The 13348-nt window shown below is 37.5% G+C and overlaps 1 long non-coding RNA gene across 1 annotated transcript; it reads left to right on the top strand.

Annotated features, from left to right (window-relative positions):
• The first annotated feature begins 547 nt into the window (after positions 1 to 547).
• LOC135443413 (uncharacterized) lies at positions 548 to 3853 on the top strand. The gene is made up of 3 exons (XR_010439017.1): positions 548 to 600; positions 1206 to 1368; positions 1498 to 3853. It is a non-coding gene; the product is annotated as an uncharacterized LOC135443413 (long non-coding RNA).
• The last annotated feature ends 9495 nt before the right edge of the window (positions 3854 to 13348 follow it).

Here is a 13348-nt window from a genome sequence, read left to right as displayed (position 1 = left end):
CAAATATGTCCTTTCATCTATCTTTGTTTCTGATCATGAAAGTGTCATTAGCGTTTGAATCCAGGTAGGCAGAATCATCCCGTCTATTTTTCCTTACAGAGCTTCTGGAACCACAAAATAATAAAAATATGTCTTAAAAAATTAAAAATAAGGTAAATGGAAATACCACCTGCACAATAAAACAGTCTGGTAGTTCTCCTCATTGTTCTTTCCTTCTGTTTTTCAGAGAATATATTTTCTCACCCTTTCTATCAGTTGAGAGCAACAAACTAAGGACAATGAAGGAGTTGCTCAAAAGGCACATGTTGCCTTGTCTGATAGTTATTGACAAGCAAGGAAGGTTAAAACTTAGATTGTGGGGGCCTGAATATATGTATTGTTATAACAGCAATAAGAATATAACAACTGAAATGTAGTGAGAGTCCTATGTATTAGATAAGTGGGTCCTAGCTATTCTAAATGAGTCACAGCTGCTAAGGCCTTAGTTGGGCAGCAGCTGTGGCTCGTAAAGATAGCTGGGATAAAAGGGGTGGGTCAAGAGCCCAGGAGGGGCCCCTGTGAAGCCAGAGAAGAGCTATGTGGCAGAGAACCAGCAAGAAGGTATGGACACTTTAAGAATATAATAACAACATTAGATCTCACTGAATGTCTGGGTGAGATGGTTCATGTGAACCAGGCACAGAGAAAACAGAATTAATTCCTCCTTGCTGGATTCTCCCTCCAGCTGCAGCCACCTCTGCCTTTCCACTGATGCGTTGATTCCAGCTCAGTGACATCCAGGCTGCTGTCAAGGCCAGAGTCAGCTGTTTCAAAACAGGTTTCCTGTGTTTTGAGGACAGGATTGAGGACCACTGCCCAGCTCCTGGAGCCATTTCTGGAGACGAGGGAAGCTGTCCTGAATAACCAGATAGTGTTGGATTAACAATGGTGTCCCAATCTGTGTGAGCCATTTTGACAGTACCCAAAGCACAGGTCTCTGGTAAATCATGAATCATATCAGATGATTAGATCCATTAACAAAAATTAAGACTATTTATCTTCCCTGCTGTCCCCTCGCCTCAGCCCTTCCAATGCAGATCTGCATGCTGTCACCAGAATTCAGAACATGTCAGCTGTCAAGGCGTAGGCAAGAAGGCAAGCCAGCTTGCTTTTTATTGCAATGAATTAGGCATGCTTTCATGGTTTATTACTGTGTCTCATTTTAGAACTGATAACATCTTGCAGAGGAATGGCTGTTTCTCCTAATGAGCCAAAAGGATGGCCAGTCACTGCTGGAAAATACCTGAAAACACCATATAGGAGTTTATGAACAACCTGTTGATGTTCGCCTTGATCAGGGAGCAGAGTTCAGAGAAGATTGTCCAGATGGTAAAAAGGATAAAACAGGCTATTCATGACTGTTTGACAGGCATGGAAAGCACTACTTCCAAACAAAAGGCTTTAGCTCATTTGAACAAGATGACATTGGAAGAGTTTATTTGTTGTTTCCTTTTACAGGTGATACACGTGAAGTGGAAAGCATCAGATAATGAAGAAACTTGAGCAAATTGCTTCCCTCTTCAGCTCACATGCTGATGTCAGCCCCAGACAACAAAATAAGCAAATTCTGATGAAGAAAGCAAAAGTGTTGATCCTAATTAGAACCGACAAAGGCATTTTTCATCCTGCATCCCCTGTTTAAAGGTTGACTCTTGGCAGGCGTGTGATTGCTCGGCACTCTTGACCAGGGCGTCCATCACACAGGGAATGTGCAGCAAGGCCAGAACCAGGATTCATGCCTGGAACTGAAATGCCTGCCAGAAGCAGATAGGCCATTCTCTTCAAATGATGACAGAATAATTGCCTCCCAGTGGATGGCTAGAATCTGCTGGCAGACCTTTCAGGGATTCTGCAGATATTGCTTAGCTGCCTGATTATTGCTGAATTTAAGGAGACCATAACAGGTTACTCAGGAATGTTCAAGATGACATTAAAGCCAGAAATAAATTTTGGAACTTAGACCAAAGACTAAAATTTAATGCAGGGACCAGCATTTTTTATTTTATTTGTTCTTGTAGTGTCTAACAATAGTAACCTCTGGCCTTACAGCATTGGCTTTAAAGTGGTAGAAGAGACAAATGCAAAAGAAATTCAATATGAGAGAACATTAATAAAAAAATATAGTTGAACTACTGCCCAGTGTTACTGGGATGACTCCAAACGTAAATGTTCTTTCTCACACTTTGTTTAAGGTCACAGATATTCTAGAGGTTAGCTTAGATTAAATATTTTTTGTCATTTTGGCTGCATTGAAGCTCACCGTGCTGACAGATTTTATGTGTGGAGTGGTTTCACAAGGGAAACGGGTGAGGCAGTCCTGTTGTGCGGATGAGTGCTATAAAAAGCTGCTCTTGAGAGTGTAAATGTGGTACTGGATCTTGTCTTCACAGTTTGGCATCAAATGGAAGATAATACATCCTGATACCCAGGGTTAATATCTTCACAGTTTTTAGGACAGTTTATAAGTGGAAAAGAAGGCCAGACACGGAATCAAAAGATAAGTTATAAAATCCTTGGGGTTGGAAGGGACCTTTAAAGGTCGTCTAGTCCAACCCTCAAATAAATGAAAAGCCAGATTTATTCTCTTTTTCACATCAGAGTCTGGTACTATAAACAGAGCATGGTTTTGGATCTGGCTGGGGAAGAGGGCAATTTTACTCTTGCCTGATTGCTGTTTATGGGGCTGGTCCCTCTCCACCACTCTGGTGTCTCATATGCCTCTGCTCTTAACCACAGCCACATATTTGTGATTTCCCTTTCTGTGAGTTTCAGGGAATTGACATTTTTCTGATGTTCTTGGAATGTAACAATATAAAAAGGGAATAGATGTTCAACCCTCTGAGGATAGTTTGAGATTCAACCCCTTGAAAATTTATGTCCTGACTCTGATGCAGTAGGAAATTACTTTGTGTTCTGAGGGAGAGGCAAAGGAGGGCTCTGGGTATTTACTGTAGCATTCTTTGGTGTGTGTGTCTGTGACAAAAACATCTGAAATCTAAGCAAGGTCAGATACTTCATTTGTGCAGGAAGCAGACCAACCCAATGGGCAATTCTAGACATGAATTGACAGAACTTTCAATGTTCTCATATTCATTTGTGTTTCTAAACTGACTGGAAAGAAGACCATCTTCATTTTTGGAAGGTCATAGATTCTAAAGGTTAAACTAATATGATGAGGTAATTGATATTTTTGAGACAATTTTTAAATTCATTGGCAATGACTTCAAGGAGGAAAAAATTCTTAAAGTGATGAAATTGTCCATTGGGAAAAGTGATAAGTTGAATACATGCAAATAAGACACAAAGTTTCAAGCTAAAGTTTCCCTCTATTTTTTTTTTCTCTGTATATACATATGTATAAAGCAATGTGAGCAAATGTAATCTCAGGGTGCTACAGCATTACCTGATGTAAATTGGCTGAGCTTCACTGATTTTGGTAGGACTATATGTATGTATTATAAAAGGGGACATTAGCTGGTGGTTTATATTTATATGAAGTCTGTCATCAGTCCATCCTACACTCCGGCAGCACTTAACTAAATTGCTGGGTAATATGAATTTCAGTCAAGTATAGAAATGTTTTCAAAAGTTAAGTCAGCACCTAGGAAAAAAAAAAAAACTAAAAAAACCACAAAAAACCCAAAAAACAAATGTCGGAAATAATGTCAAATATTTTTCTAACCAGAACTTTACACAGTGAGGAAAATTGCAATAGTATCTAATATTTTGAAATTATCAATTGTACACAGTTTCAGTTCAAGCTTTGTTCTGAACTACCCAGTGCAGAAAGAAGTGAATGTGTTTTATGACCACCATAGAATGTGATGCAAGTGTTCTTCTTTTATTGCTCTTCTTGTTTAAGTAATATTTCAAAGTGTTTCAGTTTGAATGCTAAAGCTCGTAGGTTGCCGTGTTTATTATTCTCCAAAGTATTTTTGTATGTGATTAGTCAAGAAAAGACAGAACCTTTATTGATCCCATTTGCTGGAAAAATAAAATAAGATAAAATAAAATAAAACCAAAAAACTCATAGGATAAATTGTGCACTGCTTTGTGGATTAAAACACATAATGCTTGATAAAAAGCATTGCTAATATGCAGTTCAAGATTGCTGCTGCCAGCTGCGTGGTACATGGCTCCAGCTCAAGCAGGATTCACAAGGAGCTGTATGGTACCTCTGAAATGGAACCTGCTGTTACTGAGATCTTTGTGGGACATTTTTATCCAAAGAGCATTTTGAGTGGGATTCCTCATTGCCCCTTTCTGTATTTGGATACTCAAGAAGGAGGAATATGAGGAAATGCTCAGCTGCACTCACATCCCTTTCTGACCTCCTTCTCTCTCCGTTTCTCAAAGCTGTATCCAGGATGTCACAATGCTGAAGCCTGAGGACTTCATTCCAGATCTGACCAGGAAAATAAATTTGTGACAGACAAATACCAGTTTTGAAAAATAAATTAAAATGGCTGGAGGTTGCTTTTTTCTCCTCCCTCCCTTTCCACCACCACCCACTGAACTAAGAGTCTTTAAGAGATTCTTTTTGGAGAAGGCAAATGGAGACTTTTGTATCTTGTCAACTTCCTGCCAACTGAGCGCTCCGGTCAGTTTCACCTCCCGACCTCTTGTCACTTTCATTTTCTGCCAGAAGGCAGTGAGTGACTCTGATGAGAATCTTCCAGGCAGGGAGCCAGAGCCAGATGCTGCTCACCTGCTTCCTCTGCCTCTCCAGCTCTCAGCATCCCCATCTGTACCAAGCCTGCTTCCAGTTCCCTAATTCTTCACATGAAGAGTTTTTGACAATCTTGTTTTCTTTTTTCCTATTTTTTTTCTCATGTAGATAATAGCAACCAAAACTGTAATCACAATTTTTCAACAGAAAATCCTGCAGAATTTTTTTTCCTTTGGAGAGTTTAGATTATTTTTTTTCTGAATGGATTGTTCTCTGCTTGAAAATCATTCTGCCATAAAATTGGCTATCAGTTCAGTTCCCTTTTTTCCTCCTCCAGTGACTAAAAAGGAGCTTAGCTGACTCCAGAATATGCAGGAATGATGCTTCCTAATGTACTCAGCATGGCTGCTTGTGTTGGAAATGAGATGAAAGCACTTGAATAATTTTCCTTTTCAAATAGTAGGCTAATTAACATATAGATCAGCTGGCTAACACTTCCATGAAATATGTACAGTACTTGTTATTAAAATACAAGCACTCTTTGAACTTCAGCAGTCACTTGAAAATTTTAATCTTCCAATTCTGCCTTTGTTTGCAATAGTTTAGATAAGAAATTGGACAGCCAGGATGCTAAATCTAAGGGATAATTTGGACACTCTTAATGTCGTGGTTGTGCCTCTATTTGTTTAACAGCATAAATTATGCATAAGAATCCCAGTTCAAGAATTTGTCTAAATTGAATGTGTTCTAGCAGATGACAGCAAGAGGATTTCTTTCAAAATTAGTGTGTGTCTTTTTAGGCAGAGTGAATTATCCCCAGGTCCCATGAAATCAGCTACAATAACTTTCACTGTCTCTTGGCAGCAATGGTGCTTTCTGCTGAGAAGAGACAATCAATTGGAATATGCTTTTTTTGCTGGACCTGCATGAGATTGGATCATGGTGCATGAAAATTGGAAAAACCTGAGGTTAGGGTTGCTAATCCCAGACCTGTACATCTTGGATGTAAAAGAGAAGGTACATTGAATGCTTGGTGCATGGTGGGTGAGATGGAAGCCACACAAGACAATAGTTGTTTAAGTCTAAAAGTGCTATAAAACAGGAAAGAGAAAGCAAAACCTTGATTTTAATGCATTAAGTAGCCTTTCTGTTTAATAAGAAAATCCCTGCTATAAAATTGCCATCCCTGCTCAATATTTATGATTGTTCAATTTACTTCAAAAGAAACATGGACAAAAGATAAAATGATTGTAAAATTGAAAGATTGTTTTGCTTAAGCTCACTTTCTCTACATATTGTGATATAGTTTGTGGACAAAAAAAAGTGTGTTGTTTTTATGGTTGGGTGGCTTGGGGTCGGGTTGCTTCATTTTGTAACTGGTTTCAGCAATTTTCAATAGGTAAGTTATGATGTGTTTGGGAGAAAAAACCACAACCCCCTCCTAACAAATTATTATTATTATTTTTAGTATACATATTTGAAAACAGTTAACTATTGGCAGTTTCAGTGGACATATCTCAGTGCTCACCGGATAGATAAGGAATTTCGTGATGGCATTCTGTTGAAGTCTCTGGGATTTAGACATCTGGTAATATTGCTTTATTGTGCCATTTTGATTTTTTCTTTAGGAATATACTTGTTTTTTTAAGCAGACTCTTTATCTCTAGGACCACTTTTGTTCATAGTTTTCCATAGAGAATCACAGGGCAAAGTGATGAAAAAAATGACAGGTGAAAAGCTGGGGGGACCATTCATTTTACATGTGAGAGTGGAACTTTAGTTTGAAACTTTCAAAACTTTTACAAGGGTTAAAATTCAGTCCAGTTTTCTTAAGATTTCACTTTTCCAGATAAACACAAAAAGGCTTCTAAAAATATCCTTGATGAATTTAGTCAAAACTTATTTAGGTTTTGACACTGAAAAGAGACTAAATTAACCAGTAATTTATGTCTCGCTTCTGCAAGTCTTCTAGGAGATGTTCCAAAAGAATAATCAATATACAACAGACAGACACTAAATATACCCTGAATAAATGGCTGTCTTTTATCCCCCAGGTTCACTCACCCTCAGTGCTGCCTGTGCCTTGCTGGCAGCATGAGGACCAGCTGAAGGGTTGAGTAAACATTTACTACTTTCACTTCTCTCTCTGCAAATGCAGAAATCTCACTGTAATCAAGATGGTTAAGACATTCTCCATTTAATAAAATCAATGATGGGGGAAAATCCTGGGTACATCTTTTCTCTCAGAAAAATCACAAACACTATTTTATAGTTTTATTTAAGTAACTATAATTACTAAATAAAGTCAGAAAAATTTGTGAATGATAGAGCCAAGTCAGAGACCAAACATCTAAACATCCATGTACCTTCCTCTATTGATAGGTTAAAAAAAAATTAAAAATCCATGACAAACATTTGTTCTTCTCAAATCCAGACCCTATATTTCCATTCCTTAGGTGCTGCCTTTAATTTAAGGAGATAGACTCAAGCAAAGAACAGATATGAGAACTAAAGTTAGCTCCTGTTTTAAAGCTCCATCTGATGATTCTAAATCTCACTGTTAAAAATTCCATCTGTAAACTAATGACACCTCACAGCTAAGACAGGATGTCATAGTACCAGCTTGACATACCTTGGTACTTTCAGTGGGGGAGAGCATTGCTCTAATTAAAAACTAAATGAGGCTGGTATGGTTTTTTAACTGATTGGTAGAAAAATGCATTAATATAAATTATGCCAGATGAATTGTGATATTGTATAAAAGTTATCAAAAGCTGGCTATGAATCATTTTAGGCTGGAAACTAGAGGCAGGTTCCAATAACATAAAAAGAAGAGATTTGGAATAGGATTTCTATGGGAATTATGGGAAAGGGAGGGTCTAATTAATTTTATGTGGAGCTTGAAGAATTTATGAGTATGAATAGATTATATGGTTCCTTGAGTTGCCAAGGAGTCTGCTCAGCAACCCATGAAATAAATCCTTGATGCAGGCTCCTCTGTCATCGGCTGAACCATTTATATTCACCATGTTCTGACTTCATCTTCAGTTGAGTATCTATTATTGTGATGAAGGATTAATTTGGATCAAGACCTTTTGTGATGTTACTTTTAATTTGTCAAAGACATGGTAGGCTCTGTGTGTGTGTTTGTGTGTGTATGTGTATGTTGCAAATGAAATATAAATACCTGACTTGCATTAATTACTCTGCATTATTATTATTTTATTAGCAACAATCTTTGAAGCTCTTGCAGACCAAAACACTATCTCAGCACTTTTTGGTGATCTATTTGTGCAGAATTTAAGCACTAGCCTAAAGGATATCAGTCGTGCACTACAGTAAGAATGATGGCAAAGACACTGATTAAACAGCACCTTCCTCTTCAGCTTTATAGTTCTACTTTTAGTAAATCTTTATAGCCAGTGGGAAGATAAAGATTAGCTTGAGCAAATGTTCAGTGGTGCTCTCCTTTCCGCCGTCAGACAAGGGTTATGACTAAATCCCTGAGTGTTTGGGTAATAGCTCACAGAATACATTGGCAAGTTGCAGTGGATTGAGCTCTGGCAGTCTGACACTTAGCTCTTGATGCCTTGTTTTTACAAGATAGTTATGGCTGGAGATGCTTTTCATGAAGTATTTTTAAGTGAATTTAATCAGAAGGTGACAGTACCATCATTTAACTGAAAACCTTTTGTGTGTCCTGCCTCCAGAACACCACATTTATGAGTTCTCCTGTCAGCACTGACTTGGGGCTGACAACTTGGGAATTAAAAAGTACCTAACCTGTATGAGTCAACAAAGAAACCTCAAATGAAGTGTATCATTCCTCTCAAGGATGGCGGGGGAGAGAGAGAGAGAATCTGTTTTAGCAGAAGGTTTCCCTGTGGTATCAAATAATCTACCTGACCTGAGAGGCATATATTGCTCTTAAAAGGAGAGAAACTTAAAAATAATTATATGACTCCAAAAAAATGTATGACTTAGATGGCTGTAACAGAAGGGACTACATAGTAATTAAAGCTGGTGCTGCTAGTAAGATTTTTTTATGCGATTATTTTCTGTGCATCAGCATTTATTCTCTCATGTTCATATTTCTTAAATGTTAAGTATTGAGACAAATTTTCTTCTTTTCTTTTAAATTAAGGAAATACGATATAAAGACCAACTAAACTTCCTCTACCACAGTATCTTTTCAATAACATTCCTTTTAGATCATAATTTCATATGTCATAATCTCTATCAGATAAAAACTTTTAAAAATTATAACTCCTGTCCAAAGACAACTGCATTTCACAATGATATCCTGAACTGCTATCACAGTAATTGTAATTTTAGCTGCACCACCTGATGCTGATATTTGTATTATCCTCTGTTGAGGACCACTATCCTATTAGGGAGAGCTAATTGGAGTATAAAAACCCTTCTCACCTTTCATGAAAACCAATTCATCCTTTGTTTGTTGTGATTGCTTTATGAACCTCACAGCTGTGAGGGCTGAGAAAAGAGCACGTTTCATTTAACCAACAAAGAGAACTTTAAAAAAAGCAGAAGTGAAAGAGGTTGCTTAAGTATTCTTCATTGGCCATCTTCAATTTGAATTTCCTGCACTGATGTAGAAAACCCACGGTATTTCCTGCCAAAACTCTTCCATGTGCAGTTAAATTTGGGGTAGAACCAAAATTTTAAACCCCTAGAGCTCCTCTACCAATAGATGATCAAATCAAACTTTTTTCTTCACTCACTTTTCTTCTGCTTCTGACTAAATCTTCTTGTGAGGGGATAATCAGAGTTTTCCTCTACCCAAAATCTAAGCTAATGGATAGTAGAACACTGGTGTCTACCCTGCTGATATGATAACCATCAAGCATCCTGTGGTGTAGGTTTTTTTCCTCTAAAGGCATTTCTGCTCCCAGAGATGGTAATTTATGACTTCAATAGGCACAATCACTGTCCCAAGTAATGACTCCATGTTCTTATGATGGATTCTGTTTAGTCAGACTTTCATTATATCTAGTTCTGTCTATTCTCTACAATAAAACTCAGATTTTGGGGTGTTGGGTGTTTGGAAACACCCAGAGCACATTGAAAATAATTAAGCATTTTATAGCCTTCTATTTTTATTTTGTTTACAAGCTATTGGTGATTGGAACCTTCAATTCTCCTGCTAAAATCTGTCAGCCCACTGTTTATATTAAATATTGGAATGAGAAGGCAGCCTGCTCATCCTGGATGCCCTCATTGAACCACTTCAGGGTTGATACAAAAGTTATGCATGCTTAAATATGTTAATATTCCAAATACACCTGTACACATAGACACATGTACACAATGATTTTAGAATTCTCTACCTACAAAAGGTTCTTCTTCCCCCTCTGAACTTGAAACATTTCCAGTCTGAATCTCCACATGTGCTTAGTATTTTTTCTTCTGTTTGAATTTTCTTATTCCTTATTTTTCTATATGCCATTCATGATCTTCCTTTGTAGATGTTTGACATTCTTCTTGATCTCGCTGTCTTTTCTTTCCCTCTGGATATTTACTGTCTGCTCCTTTTAACAGCCTCTTTTTTGTGTGCAACATAACCACATTTGTTCTTGACTTAGAAGTCATTGTCTCCTTACACAATTGAAATGAAGTGAAATAAGTTCTCCCAAACCTTGTAAGACTTTTATCTCTTGTTAGTTATAATTCCTTAAAGTTAGTTAACAAACCTTGAATTCAACCTAAATATTTTTCAACTGACATTGTCTTAACATAAGCAGTCTTTGGCTGATAGAAAGAAAAATAAAGAATAAAGGTCTGATTTTGATTCAGTTGTGAATGTTTCTTGGAAAGGAGTAGGAATTATGGCCGTGTAGAGAAGGTGGCTCAGAACCAGTGAAAATAAAAATCAAATTCTTTCATCTGGTAGTTTTGTGGTGCTTTCTTACACTCTTGCTGGTGATGTCTGTGTTCATAATTCTTAGGGATAAAAATATTAAAAATTATACTATGTGAGGAAATCATCCTTCTTAGTTTTCTGTGGTTTCTATATTTATGAATATCATCACAATTTTCTTTTACTTTAAAGACAGTGTTTTTACATCTATCACTTTACAATTGTTCATTTGATATTTATATTTCAGAAACACAAAACTGCCAAAGAGAAAAAGAAATATGAAGTGGTTAAACTTGGGTTACTAGTAAAAGAATCCTCTCATATTTGCCTATGTATTACTTGAAAGGAAACCTTCTACCAATTCCATCATACAATTTTATTATTCATTATCTCACTCTCAAAGCTTCATATACTTATGCTTAATTAATTTCTCTCAACTGTTAATTACTTTGAGTACAGATGACACTTATTCAGTCTCTTTTATCCACAGTTTTCATCATCTCTTTCACCTCTCCTACATTCCTCCTCTGTACTCACAGACTTATCTGAAAAAGCATAACTGAAATAATCCATGCTGTTAAATTGACCTCAGAGGATCCCCCAAAAAATTCCACACCAAACATTAAACTACATTTTTCAATGCATTTTCCTAAGCTTGAATTGAAATTGATGGGGTTTTTTTTCCCTCAGTATGACACTGCTCTGAAAAAGGAGGGATTATCAAAAAACACAGAATCACAGAAAGGATAAAGTTGGAAGGGACCACAGTGGGTCAGCTGGTCTGACCTCCCAGCTCAGGCAGGGTCATCCCAGAGCACGTGGAACAGGATTGTGTCCAGATTGTACCTGAATACCTCCTGAAAGGGAGACTCCACAGCCTCTCTGGGCAGCCTGTTCCAGTGCTGGGTCCCCTGCACAGGAAAGTTCTTCCTCATGCTCAAGAAAAAAGAAAAACTTCCTAACAAAGACTTATAAAACATATTTTTATCATTCTCCTTATTTTCAGACATGGATTTTGACACTTAATCATCATTGAGACTCCTAGTAGGGCCCAAGGTGTTGAGTCAGCGTACCTAGAGGCATTTAAAGACTGTGGATGCAGTTCTTAGGAACATGGTTTAGTGGTGGGCTTGGCAATGCTGGGTTAATGGCTGCACTAAATGGTCTTAGAAGGCTCTTCTGACCTCAATTATTCAGTGATTTCATGACCCAGACTCCCATCAAACAATGTTCACAATGCAAATTGAGGAAGTAACTGGAGCATCTGTGGATGCTCAAAACAAATCCTTTCCAGAAAAGGCATTTCTGCTTTTGGCTAAGGGAGTTTGGATGTCATCATGATGTGGCTGATATCACAAAAACAGGGTAGTGAGCATAGATTAGAGATATTCTTGAGTAACTGCTGAAATCCAGGCTGCCATCTCCTCATGTTTATCAGTATTTAAGTCTCCCTCCATGGAGAGACAAAGCTGGGCAGGTTCTTTCTTGTCATACCTTGTACACCTAATCAGTCAATCCACCACCAATATCAGAAGAACTATGACCAGTTAAATTCCCTTCCACAGCCCCAAGGGAGCAAAGATCAGCAGCTCCCTTAGATTTGCAACACAGTCCAGAAAATTACACAAAAAGGAGCTGACAGCAGGTGGAAAAATGAATTTTCCTGACTGGGAGATTGCACTGTGGACAGAGCCGCAAAACAGATGGGAGCTTCTCTGACCTTGCCTGCTCCAGATTTATCACTGGACATGTTTAATTAAAAACACATCAGATTAAGTCATTTTGTTTTATGAGGAAATGTTGGAGTCCCTCAGGTGCAATCCCTATTGGAAGAAACACAACAAGGACAAGATTTTTCATTGTGGCAACAGAAATCTGCTGCAAAAAATAGTTTAAAGCCCAACCTGCTGGGGAATTGGACAGGAGCGAGATAAGCAAGTGCATTGGCTCGTGCTCTTTTATTGCTTTGGTCAGGGAGAAGACAGAGTACCTTACAATAGGTGTGAAACACCCAGTTGAGACAAATTATGTTCATGTCATTCCTTTATTTCCCTATTTGCCTTATAGCTTATGTTTCTCTTGTATCAACCACCTTTCCTACTCAATTTTCTCCTCTGGGACTAGCTAAAACTCAAATAAATTAACTGCCACATATGAGGAAGTTTTTGTGAACTGGGAGCTAAAAAGAATAAGATATTAAGAAATAAATCCACATTACAGTAAATGCTCCACAATATGTTTATCAAGAACACCAATTTCTCTGGAGAGATTTAAATGAATTTTAATTCAGTCTTCAGAAATGAAGACTAATTCACTTAATCTGAGACTGGAAAATTTATTGCAAATTGCTATTAATGAGTGCTAATAGTAAAATTTACCATGTGTAAATTTCCCTTTAAATTCTTGTTAAAGGGGTGCAGGCCTTGTGATTAAAGCTCTGTGTGTGTATTTGTTTGCACACAGACAGACTTTGAACATGGATGGATGTATGTGTGCATGCTTGGTTCTCTGGAGGTTGCTAATTTATGAAAACCTTAAAAGTCCCTGTCTAAATACTCCTTCTCTGGGCAGGCTACAATCAAAAACATGAAAGTATTTTAAAACAGTTCTTTTGCCACAAAGATTTACTAATAGAAAATAAACATGTGGTTTTTAAGCCGTAACTGACAGACAGGAGCTTGAATTAAATAGTCATAGATATTAAAGATGTCTCTATCTTTCCCAATATATAACAAACAAACAAACAAGCAAACCACAAAGGC

Source organism: Zonotrichia leucophrys, chromosome 2 (assembly GCF_028769735.1).
Source record: "Zonotrichia leucophrys gambelii isolate GWCS_2022_RI chromosome 2, RI_Zleu_2.0, whole genome shotgun sequence".
NCBI lineage: Eukaryota > Metazoa > Chordata > Aves > Passeriformes > Passerellidae > Zonotrichia > Zonotrichia leucophrys.
This window is presented reverse-complemented; position numbering and strand designations above follow the sequence as displayed.